The sequence below is a fragment of the Danio rerio genome, chromosome 13 (assembly GCF_049306965.1).
Source record: "Danio rerio strain Tuebingen ecotype United States chromosome 13, GRCz12tu, whole genome shotgun sequence".
Classification (NCBI taxonomy): Eukaryota; Metazoa; Chordata; class Actinopteri; order Cypriniformes; family Danionidae; genus Danio; species Danio rerio.
The window spans coordinates 15,377,128-15,389,721 of NC_133188.1; the positions used below are offsets into that span (position 1 = coordinate 15,377,128).

The 12,594-nt window shown below is 35.1% G+C and overlaps 1 long non-coding RNA gene across 1 annotated transcript; it reads left to right on the forward strand.

Annotated features, from left to right (window-relative positions):
• The first annotated feature begins 8,967 nt into the window (after positions 1–8,967).
• Positions 8,968–12,594, forward strand: LOC137487336 (uncharacterized). Its single transcript, XR_011005855.2, has 4 exons — positions 8,968–9,073; positions 10,325–10,426; positions 11,988–12,087; positions 12,182–12,594. It is a non-coding gene; the product is annotated as an uncharacterized lncRNA (long non-coding RNA).

Genomic DNA, 12,594 nt, shown 5'->3' on the forward strand with positions numbered 1-12,594 from the left:
GAATTTGAATCCTTTGTAGCCGCAGCGGAGCCAAAGCCGCGTCAACGACTTTGGTAAATGTGCAGGGTGAGAGTGCTAGGCTGAACGGAAAAACCCTGTACTGATAAGCCTTGCCCCCGAAGTGAATTCCTGGAACGTCCCGTGATTTGGAAGGATAGATATGTGGAAGTATGTGTCCTTCAGATCTATCGTGACAAACCAGTCCTCGGACTGTATGTGTGACATGATGGTGCTGATTGTCAACATTTTGAACTTCAGTGTTTGTACTGAGGGATTTAGCTGTCTTAGATCTACTATCGGATGCAGCCCTCCATCCTTCTTTGGAACAATGAAGTAATGGCTGTAAAACCCTGACTCAATGTCTAGAGAAGGGATCTGTTCTATGGCTCTCTTCCTCAGAAGAGAGTCTACTTCTTGTTCCATCACTAGAGCCTACTCCGGCTTTACTAGGGTATGGAGCACTCCGTTGAAATGAGAGGGGCGTGAAGCAAACTGAATTCTGTAGCCCCTCTGTATGGTAAGCAGGACCCACTGCAAAACATTCAGCAGACATTTCCACTCTGCCATAAAATTCCGCAGGGGTACCAGCCTCTCGAGAGGTGTCTATTTTCCCCTGAGTAGTTAACTCTGGCCACTGAGGTGAACTCACCACAGGAGGCCCCTAAATTAAGTGGTCTTGGAGCCTTTGTAGAGGGGGCGAGTCCACTAACGCCACCACTTTTGGAATGAAGCGTTTGTGGATAACGCCGGGGGTCTCCACGCCCTGAGGCACCAACGGTGGGAGGGTTGGTGGATAGACCCCCATGTGGCCAATGAGGAGGTGGCCTTTGCTCCTCGTTGAGGGCTGCCCGAAGAAGTCCTATTGCTAGGACTTCTTCTGAGGCCCAGGCCATATCACAACGATAGTCCTCTATCCACAGAGTCGCCAAACAAACCCGCAGGCGAAATGGGAGCATCAAGGAATACGCGTTTGTCTTCCTCCTTGATGTCCGCTTGATTAAGCCATAAATGTCTCTCCGTTACCACCATGGCAGTCATAGAGCTGGCCGTCATAGAGAAGTGGCTAAGGATCTAGCCACTTCTTTAGTGGCACGGAGAGACAGGTCTGAGGGCCGAAGTATTTCTCTGCCCTGTATTAGGCCCCGCCCGGCCATTGTCTAGGGCTTCCTTCAGCAGATCAGCCTGGTATGCCTGCAATAGTGTGCAGACACCCAACAGACTGGCCTGCTGCCGCATATGCCTTGCCGACTAACATTGATGTTGCTTTTATTGGTTTTGATGTCAAGGCGGGGGTCTTCGCCGACGATGCCTGAGGTAGCAAATGGCGCACCAAATGCTCCTCCATTTTTGTGAGAGGGATGGTATCCCATTGTGTCTTCTAACAGAGACACAGCGTTGAGTTCCCGAGAGGGACCCTTCTCTATAACTCCTCATTAATGTTGGCATTTATAAGTAAGCGTATATAAAGCACATTAAAAAGTCTAGACTAAATAAAGACTGAAATGTATATAAATCAGGCACACATGAAACAGTAGAAGAAAAGGAAACGTGACCATTTTAGTCATTAAATTAAAAAAAACAGAAGAAAGGAGGAAATAATGTTCTAACATCATAGTTCCTTTATAGTGGTTTTATTGGTTTCTTGATCTTACTAACAGCTAAAAGAAAATAAAAAATAAATAACAATTGCAATTTTAGTTTCCAAAATGTTTATCTAATTATAAAATTATTCAAACAGATGTGAAACAGTAAACGTAGTATAGTGTGACAGCTAAGGACACACAAAGTCACAGTCTTATCATTTCTGGAGTGTTAACAAAAAACTACTGCTTTGCTGTTCACAATGTTCAGAGGCCTCCAGCCACACAGGGGCTCCACATGGCAGCATGAATATGCACATAATAAAATATTAGAAATAAATAATTAAAGAGAGTTCACCCAAAACTTAAAGTTATGTAATCATTTACTCACCATTTACTTGTTCCAAACCTTTTTGACTTTACTTTCCTCTGTTGAAAACAAAAATAAATGCTTTTAGGAAAGCTGGAAACCTGTTATTATTGATTATGAAAGGTAATGGTTATATGTTTTCATCTTTCATCAAAATACCTTCTGTAGTATTTAACAGACTACAAAAAAAGTTATAAAGGTTCGGAACCACTCAAGAGTGAGTAAATGAGTAAATGTTTATTTATGGATTTAGTTTTTTTCTCAGTTGTGTAAGATCTATTTCTTAGGGAAATTTGTGTTTTTAAAAAGTAGTTACAATGTAGTACTGTATTTAATAAATATCAAATTATATACAGTATATATTAATAGACATTAATTCATATTCACCATAATAAAAAAATCAAATAATCATCTTTTTAGCAGTTTTTGCCATCATATATTTTAATAAGCATCATACATTAGATATTCTCTGAAAGTGTAAAAGTTTCAAATTAATTCTTACAACCCTTTTTTATCCAAATTTAAGTTTAAGCAACCTAAAAACAAAACTAGCTACTATAACTGTTTTGTTATAACTATACTATACCTATACTATTTACACTTTTTTTCCTTTCAGTCTTAATCTGCTAAGTATATAGAGAAACCAACCTAGTCTGAATTCCAACTCATTCATGAATTACAAACTTTACAGTTGAAAGGGCGCTGTAAAAATGCAAGGTTCCACACAATTCATTCATGTTGTCCAACACAAATCAATTAAGTTAACTTAAGAAATTAAAGTGGATTAAAAAGTGGACATAAAACAATTAAGTTGTCCCAAAAAAATCAAGAATTGTGTAATTTCAGCTAATTTTAAATAAAAAGTTCAAAGCAGTAGAATTTTTTTTATTCACTCAAAAACTTTTTATGCTTGTTCAAAATACTTATTTAATATGAGTTGAATCAACACAATTCTTCACAAGTTTTTTGGGGGGAAACAGCTTAATTGTTTTATGTTCAATGCACAAATTAAAAAAAAAAGTTAGCTTAATTGGTATTTGCTGAGACAAAATGAAGGTTTTTGTGGAACCCTTTTTTATAATCTGAGCAATTCTGTGTTTACAATGGGGAATGACAGTTAAGGGGTTCAATAAATCTCACATTAAACAAATATTTTCTCGGTTTACAGTCTATTGACGATTTTTGAATTTTTGGGGGACCATAAATTTGTTCTGATTTAACTCTGTATATGTATATGCACTCAAATTGTATATTTTCTTTGCTTGTTCAAACTACTTATTTAAAATGACCTGAAAGAAAGTTTTGTGTTCTACCCACTTAAATTTTCTAAGTTAACTCAGTTCTGGTGTCATAACATGGATGGTGTGGAACCCGCATTTTTTTATATAACAAAGATTAGAAAACACTAATCTTTCACACTTTCAGTATTTGTAGTATATGTGCAACAATATTGTAATTCTTAGTTGTGAAATTTACTAGCAAAAAAAAGTTTTAATTAAGTTTTCCGATCACATGTATGACCAGTATCTTCAATAAAACAACAAATTGTTTAGACAAAATTACCTATAACATATTCACTCTTTTTTTAATTTCATTCAGTGTACTGATCTCTGACTGCAATTGAACTCTACAATCTCTACAATCTAATATGTTGCTCAGATCTATCAGAGGGGTAGTAAACTTGATTTGCCCCGTCACTACATGGAAATGTCATAGCAAAGGGCATCCCTCTACTATGACCATTGACAGAAATCCCAGAGAAAACACTACTTCAAGTTCACAAATGCCAACTCTGGGGTTCCCCTGATTTCAAAGAAAAAGAGAACAAACCAGACTGTTTTCTTGCAGAAAAGGAAACCCTGTTATCTGCAACCAGTGACTCCGTGATGCCATAATACAAACAGAACTATTATCTATCTAGCTTGTGCATCTAAACAAACCGCACGCATATGAGTAATCATAACCTGTCCGTATCTCCTACGAGGCTCTGAATAATAATGGGAAGCAAAAGAAAACCCTGACGACTCTAGAGGAACTTTCCATTTATCTTTAGTTTCCATCAAATAATGGAAATCGATAAATTAATTTATCTAATAACAAATATCTACAGGGATGGCATGATGGAAACAGACAGAAATACACCTATAATGGAGTTTACAATTACGTCTGGGCTGGCAAACAATTCAAAAGTACTTTTGACACAAATCAATTAATCCTTAGATTTAGCCATATTGTTTGGTCTTAATGTATACATATAGAGGAGGATTAATCCAGAAACTGACACCTCAGGCTCCCTTTGTTGTCTGTCGAAAATTCAGCCGCTCCACCACTTCATCTTCATCCGTTTCCTCCTCTTGTTTACCCTCTCTGAAGGTCTGCAGCTACACATCTCTCTTCCCCCCAGCTCCAGGTAGCCATTGGTGGATGGATTTTCACCTCTGATAAAATATAAATTAGTGGTTTGATATATATTATATATATTGATATATATTAGTGGGTTGATGCCCCACCAAAAGTTTGAACGTGGCCTAAGGTTGCCTTAATAAATTGTAAATTAAACAAAATAATCTGTAAATAAAATAAAATATTTGATAAAGATATAAACTGAAATTTAATTTCATTTTTAATTAATTCCTTTAAATTTCTGTAATTTTTCTTTAACAGCCAGGGTTCTTAAAGTTTCGGAAAGCCAAGATATATGACGATATTTTTTGTCTAGACCACATTAAGTAATAGAATATAGCTCAAAATCATTGCCATTTTATTCATTCATTCATTTTTAACCACCAACTATTTCGGCACATATTTTACATAGCGGATGCCCTTCCATTCACAAACCAGTACTGGGAAACACCCATACACTCACATTCAAACATGCTCATACACTACAGCCAATTTAAATCATCTGATTCACTTATAGTGCATCCCTTTGGACTGTGGGGGAGCACCCAGAGGAAACCCACGCGAACACAGGGAGAACATGCAAACTCCACACAGAAATGCCAACTGGCCCAGTCGGGACTCGAACCAGCAACCTTCTTCTACCTTCTAACCCCTGAGCCACCCTGCTATTTTTATATTTTAAAAAATCAAGCTCTAAAATTCTTTTGTAGAACTCTCTGCGAGTAAAAAGTCACAGGGGTAGTAAAAATGTTCAAAAGTACCAGAAATGCTTAAGGGACATCACATGTTATCTGTGACAGCGGTTTTTCATCTTTTCATCGGTCTTTTCACCTCAGTCAGTTGTTGTAATTTTAACCCTATGAATCCTGGAGATAATCGAAAAGAATGTAAATAATCGTTTTATCGCAATTTAATGTGCAAATAGTGAATTTAAATAGTATTTATTTACAGAAGTATATTATTTAAGACTCATACTTATCTAGTAACTCATCCTCATACACGTAAACTTTATCTGTGTATGAAGACACCGTAGGCAGTGGTGTTACACAAATGCATAAATTAACCTTTCAAAAGTTTTCCCATGGTCAGTTAGAAAGCAATAAAGACTGTGTAGAGACCCTGCCAGTAGAAACACACACATACAGGTCACACATGGAGCTCTCTTCTAACAAATTATCCATTCATTTTCCTTCGGCTTAGTTCATTCGGCTTATTTATCAGAGGTCACCACAGTGGAATGAACCGCCATGTGTCCGGCTTATGTTTTATGCTGTGGATGCCCTTCCAGTCACAACCCAGAACTAGGAAACACTTATAGTCTCTCACATTCACACATTTTAGTTTATCCATTTCACCTATAGCACATTTCTTTGGACTGTGGGGGAAACTGGAGCACTCGGAGGACATCCACAGCAACATGGGGAGAACATGCAAACTCCACACACAAATGTGTGGCTGTGTGGCTTTATGCTGATGTTGAGGAGGTAGAGCTACAGGAGGACACTTTTGATGATGGACAGATGTTGAGGTGTGGATGTTTAGGATGAGCCAGCACAATGAATATAAATTATGAAAAGGTTTTACTATAAACAATGTATTTTGCAACACCACAAAATAGCTTTGAGAATAGACTTTTAGAAAAATAAAATGGGCATTTTAATTTGTCTATTCTATAGCTGGTGATCAGTTTGTTGTTGTTTATGTTCCTGTCTGTCTCTCATCAGGAGTTCTGGACGTTCTTGTGTCTCAGGATCCTATGTTATTAGAGTTCCCTATCCTGTTGCAGTCTTAATCTGCACCACCTTCATCTTCAGCCTTCAGCCACACATTTGAAACTGTATTTTCATTTGCACTCACACTGTAACACCTAACAGTCAACTTTGTCAAATAAAATTAGTGTAGTCAAGTAGTTAATTCTACTCATTTTGAAGAGGTTTGAACTCAATGGATTTGTTTCTTCACTCAAACGGTTTATTGCAATTGGTTTCTTCAAACCATTTGAGTTGCCATAACTTATTGGGTTTTACAGTACTCAGTTGGTTTGAGGTCTCTTCATTTATTGGGTTTTACTTTGCTCAAATGGCTTCGATTACAGTACTCATTTTTGAACTCAAATGGTTTGTTGCAATCAGTTTCCTCAAATAGTTTTAGTTACCTTGACTTTTTGGATTTTACAGTATACTTCATGTACTGATGATGTTGTGATTAATAATCTTAGATTTGCACTTGCCCTTTATTAGACCACATGACAGTCTTAGTATGATGGACACTCAGACATGAGAGACAGAAATCATTACTGTTCTCAGTGGCCAGGAAATTGCCATAACCATAATCAAATCAAAACAAATCAAATCAAAACAAATTGCCACAACCATAAAACTTATAGACATATTGACATCTGGACACAAAACATTTATATTGTTTGAGACAGATCAGTAAAGTTGAGCGTCATTCTGCTACATGTGTGGATGTAAAGTGGAATGAAATGTTGTGTCTAACAGAACCACAGTGCTAAAAAAAAACATAGTCACAAATATAACCACAAAAATAAAATCCACAAAATTGAATGTAATAGCTATTTTAAAGTGCTGAAGCACAAAACTATTAAAAGTGACTGAATGCCGCCATCTTATTTGCACATATGTGTGGGAACTGGGCCACGTATGCAGATTCAACATTGCAAAGATTTCTAATACTCAGAGGTGGCTGGTCTCATTGGTGGATATCATGCCATCACATTATAGTGAAAGATGGCTTTATTGTCTGGTAATAACCTGAATCTATTTAAACGCCTCACAGCAAGAAGGTCGCTGGTTCGAGTACCGGCTGAGCCAATTGTTGTTTCTGTGTGGAGCTTGCATGTTCTCTCTGTGTTCTCTCACATGAGTTTCCTCTGGGTGCTCCGTTTTCCCCCACAGTACAAAGACATGTAGTATAAGTGAAGTGGGTAAGCAAAATTGACCAAAGTGTATGAGTGCAAGTGTATTGGTGTTTCCCAGTACTGGGTTGCAACTGGAAAACGCTGTGTAAAACATGCTGAAATAGTTGGAGGTTCATTCCACTGTGTTGACCCATGATAAATAATAGACTAAGCCGAAGGAAAATGAATGAATGAGTGTAAACATATCCGCCTGGAGTTTGTAAATTACTCTGTAGATAGAAGAGAGTAAGGTTAATTGTCTGTGCACTCAAACAATTACTTTGGTGCTTATTCAAACTACTTATTTAAAATGAGTTTAAATAACACAATTTTTGAGATTTTGGGGGACAACTTAATTTTTTTATGTTCCAAACACATATATGTGCTAAGTTAATTCAATTGCTCTGTGTTGAGACAGCATGAATGAATTGTATGGAGCCCTGCGTCGTTTACAGTGTGTGACTGGAGTTTTGGAGTTTCTGTCTTTGGCTGGTCAATATTTGAGCAATTGCTCATTTTGCAATTCTCTTCAAGTGTACATTAAACACCTTGAATGAAAATATTTGTTGATTACAGGTTGTGGATTTTTCTTTTTTTAAATTGTGTGATTGTTCTGATTTAACTCTACAGAACTTGTTATTCAGCAGTGAAAACACAAAACTGACATGACATGAATAGATAACATTCATCTGGCTTGCCATTTTTGACAGCTGCATAAATCACCTCAGGGTTAAGTATTACAAAAAAAGCATCTAAAAAGCTAGAAAGCATTAACTGCATTCTAATTCAGTTGTTTAGTAAGATTAAAGTTGTTTTTAAGATTAAAGTGTTCACAAGCCATTCTTAGAGAAAAGCTGTGACGGGTATGATGTGAATGAGTTCAAAAGCCCCTTTTGAGAGATAAAATTTCACCTTAACCTTTCATTTCATGTATACCCAAAAATCCAAAACCAGTGTGGAAGGAATGAGCGAACAAAGAGATTTTCGAAGATAAATTGTGACAGTACAGGAATTTCCAAATATTTTTTAGGAGTTTAAAAGCTTCATGAACAGCAGAAATCGCATCAATCAGAACAATTTACAACTTGTTCACAACAACTAGAAAAAGTGGAGCAATGAATACTAAAATATGCTTTGTTTTGCTGCTGGCCATTGGTGTTTCTACTCAGATCTCGGAGTTTGAGATAGACTTCAAAGAATTAGTAAATTCGGTAAAACTGAAGGACGGCAGAACACTTTTGGTAAGTACAACATTTCATTTGCCAAAGGAGTCTTTGAAGACGTTTAAAAATCACAATTATGAATGATTATCTGACATTCTCTCTCTTAAATTTATAGGACTGTCCGGAGGACTGCACTAAAGTAGAGGTCAGTACTTAAGAATTGTTTTTGATTCGGTGAAAGCTATATAGGCTCCAATGTGTACAACCTAAAACATGTAGTCTGATTAATACACTGGGTCTCATACATTCACACAAGCTGTTGAACCACAGACTAATGCTTATCTAAATAGCATAAGATAGTATCATATCTCAGCATTGCACTGACTTCCTTTCGCTTGCACGAGAGTTCCATCAGTACAAACAGTTCAAATCCTTTTGTCACTAATAGAAATCTGGTTTTGAGTTGACTCAGCAGTTTGTTTTTTTCTCATCCTGCAGCTAGACTCAAAATGGTTTTGCCTTTGACTGACAATAGTTTAGACAAGAAGTCACTTTTGATAATGTTTTAACAGCAGGCTTTTTTTCTCTTCAGGAAACTCTCTCTCAATGCAAATGTGTCCAGTTTGAAGAATGTAAGGTAAGAGATGCTTATTTACAGGTCTTATTTGTATATTTAGATGCTTATTTGGATATTTAGATGCTTATTTAACAGTCAACAATAGCTTGTTTACTTTTTTATATGTACAGTTGAAGTCAAAAATAATAGAATTTAAATTCCAGAGTGCTGTTTACAGAGAAGATTAATAGTTTTAACAACTAATTATTTAATACATTTATAAGAAATTAAGAATAACTAATTTATTTTGTCTTGCCATGATGAAAGAACATAATATGCTTCTAGTTATTTGGCAAGATATTATAGTATTGAGCTTAAAAGGCAATTAAAGGCCTAACTTAATTAAGTTATGTTAGGTTAATTGGGCAAAGTCATTTGACAACTGGGCTTTGTTCTGTAGACCAGGGGTTTTCAAACTTTTCAGCCCACGACCCCAAAAATAACAACTCCTGCTAAACAACAACAATGCTCGGAGGTGATTATAAACATACAAATACTGCACACAATGGTGCACATACACCTGTAGGAACTAAATAAACATGAGCATATTGACAACACAAAAATGTACAGCAGTCTAACAACCTTCTCTTTTTTTAATAATTAGTATTCATTTGTTTCATTTAATTTCAACCTCACTTAATGAGAATGGTGGGCACAATGTTTACAGCACAAGACTATTCTTGGAATAGTTTTGATGACATGTTCAGTCATGAGCTTTATTTTTAATGCATGTGAGTGCTGTAAAGGTGTCAAAGTTTACTATTGTGCCGTAAAATCAATCTGCTGCAACTAACGCTATTGCTGTGACATTAATCTTGCAAAACAACCCCAAGGGTCGCAATCCAGTGGAAAAAAAGATAAAGGCTCTTTATTAAAAAATTTAGTATATATTAAATATATAATAAGTTAAAAACTGTTTTTTTATGTTCTGCATGTTATGGATAAAATATGGTAATTCTAATAGTTTAATAACATATATAAGATTTTTGGAAAATACCAGTCACCAAGTGGGGGTCCCTTATTGTCTCACGACCCCTACTTTGAGAACCATTGCTGTAGACAATCGAAAAAATATATCTATATTTTTAGGGGGCTAATAATATTGGCCTTAATGTTTTTCTATTATTATTTAAAAACTGCTTTTATTCCAGCCAAACTAAAACAAATGAACTTTATTCAGATTAAAAAAAAGATTAGGAAATATTGTAAATCGTATATGCATTTTGCTTTATTTAATGCATCAATATCCTCAGTTGTGTTTACATTTCACAGAACAACACTGCTTTGGCCTGCATTGAAAAGGGCCTCAATTCTCTCTTCACTGATCCAGATCTTATTGAACCCATCATCAAATGGCTAAAGTACTATTTAAAGGTATGTAACACTGGAAATTATTCCAAATAAAAAAAAAAAGCCATAGCTTTTATCATACAATTTATAGACTGTATGGTTTTTTTTTCTTATGAGTTTTCCTTTCACTCTTGAAAATAAAGGTAAAAAGTTGTCACTGTGCACTCTAAAAAATGCTGGGTTGTTGTAACACAACATCGGGTTAAATTTGGATAAACCCAACCATCATGTAAAAAAAGAGTCATTTAAGTTTAATTGACAAAAATAACCCAAAAGGTTTGTCCATGTTTGACATACAACAACCCAGAATTGTTTAGAGTGTAGTGGTAAATATTATATTATATCTTATCTACTTATAATATATACTTTTGATATTCTTTTTAGGTACTTTTAGTAAAGGTATTCTTTTTAGGTACTAATATGCAAGAAGTTGACTCTAAAAACATGCTGGGTTGTGTTTTAAGTAGTTGCACATATTTGACCTGATTTTGCAATCTAACAAATGCTGGATTATTCTAAGTCAAATATGGACAAATTCAAATGTTAGGTAATTTTACCAGTCACATGTTTGGTTGAATGTAAGTATAATCTTGAAAAGGGCTTTTCAAACCTTAAAAAGTCAACCCTGCATTATCATTGCAAGGACTACACTGTTAACATAATATCATTTAATCAACAGTTTCTGTAATTTTGTGATTAACAAGGCTTTTTTCATTTATTTATGAATATTAAATGCATTATGGGACCTTCATCTCTGCTCTGTTGACATTTGATGTTGATAATTCAACTGAGTTTGACAGTGATTTTTAGCGACTTTTTAGTAGTTTGAAACAATATATTGTATAAGATAAAATTATGTATAGACTTAAGTCTGTAACATAAAAAAAAATTATATTGTTTTCTGAGGCTGTGATGTTATTACCAGGTTGTATCGCCATAATTTACAACCCAGACAATGTATCATTTCAAACTATTAAAATGTCAATAAAAAAAGAAGCTTTCTAACTTCTCAAACATCAAACTTATGATGGATAAAAAGATAGATCAAGGTCCCATAATGCAATTTAAAAGCATAAATAAATGAAGGAAAAACATCACCAAATACAGAAAACTATTAATTTATCAATATTCTTCAGTGTATAATGGTTTATAATGAACCATTTCTCAACTTTCTGTCATTTTTATACACTTTTTTGTTCTAAAATGCTGAAACAACATTTATAAAATGTGCAGGGTTCCAGTAACATCGAAATCACGTAAATATAAAGCAAACGATTGGCTGCTGGCAGATAGTAATCTAGTCCTAACATTTTACTAATGCATCTTGCCATGAATGCAACTATCCATGAATCGCTCTGTTTTATAAAGCTGGCTTATACGGTATCAGTCTGAAACGCCCTATAGTCTAAAGCAGAGGTGTCAAACTCCTCAGAGTTTAGTTCCAAACTTGCTTCAATACACCTGTAGGTTTCAAACAAGCCTTGATTCAATTAGTTTGATCAGGTGTGTGTTAATTAAGGTTAAAGCTTAACTGTGCTGAGTTGAGGCTATTCAAGAACTGAGTTTGAGTTTTTTCTTCTTACAGAATCACCCAAGTGAAGACACAAGCCAACTGCACAAACCAGTGTCTCCTAAACACTTCCTCAACTTCATCCAGAACCTCTATCAAAAATTAGAAACATTAGGTAGGTTTTTGTTTCATTATAACATCTGTCTTTCACTTTACTCATTTGAAAGCATCAGCTGTATCTTACTGCCCTGTTTTAAATTCTTACATAGGTATTCAGACTTCGGCTTACCACACCAAGACTAAGACCAACGGCACTCGCTAGATTCTCCTAAACACTTTCTCAACCTACACTGAAATATACGGATATATGGCAATATATGCTAATTAAATATATAAGATGCAAGTTCATATTTGATTTTGGATATTTGACATTATATGTGAAATCCAAATATGAACTTGTATCTCAATGGATTTTGCATATATTTATATGCGTCCTTTTTTCCATATTGAAACTACATACGGGATAGTGATCAAAAATGACTATTTGTTTAATGACAATATTTGTTTAACTTTGAATGTATTTATAATTTATTTTATGTATTTATTTGTTATTTATTCTTGTCAGTACACCCTAAAAATGCAAGGTCAAAATATGAACTTCACACAATAAAATCTATTTTAC